The following is an 850-nucleotide window of genomic DNA, read 5'->3' on the forward strand; positions in this document are numbered from 1 at the left end:
TTCTAGGACTTTGGACCGCGCCTTTTTGTCCAATCCTTCACTCCACTCCTTTAAGCTTTCACAGTGGCGGCCCCAGTCTTCCAAGACTAGGGATATCGATAGGGGGCAGACTGACTCAATGGGGAACTACCTAGTTTGCGATATCAGCATCCGCTGGAAGCGAACGTTAACCTGCCATCTACCAACCAAGTCAACCAACTCAATGGGGGGCCTCCCCTGTACCCCAACTGGCGCCGCCACTGAGTTTTCATCCAGCAGGACAATGTGATTGAACTTGTAGCTATTTCAGTGTTTTTGTTTATTGATGGTATTACAGGTAGTCAATATGGAAGGTATACAGAATGTACGAATAGTTAGATTGAAACATGGTCTAGCAGATTGTTTTATTCTTTATACACCTGTACAGGTAAAACTATACAGTATCTATTAATCAACTATTAACAAATAAACATTTGCAAGAATTTGCATCAAGATATTTTGGAGTGCACTAAGCAACTGAAATTATTGCCCCTATTTCTAACCATTGAAGGGTAGGCCTAATTGCTTTGACTATTTGCATAATGATTTTGTAATTAATGATGCGAGCGCAAATACGTTCTAAATTGCATCGTGATTTTGTTTGAAAAACAAATTTCAGTAGGGCCTACAAAGATATGCTAATTTGCATTAGGGCCTATTGTTTTTGTGAATAAGAATGTGGATGCACAAATTGGCTAAAATTGTTAAAAAATAACCATTAAACCCTTACAAAAATTTGCACGATTTTCCCAATAACAACAATTAAAAATTGAGTGCAAGAATGCGCAAATTTGAATTATATTTAAGTCTTTTAATATGCTAATGTGTGTGT

This window comes from Lottia gigantea (assembly GCF_000327385.1).
Source record: "Lottia gigantea unplaced genomic scaffold LOTGIsca_44, whole genome shotgun sequence".
In the NCBI taxonomy this organism is placed as follows: Eukaryota; Metazoa; Mollusca; class Gastropoda; family Lottiidae; genus Lottia; species Lottia gigantea.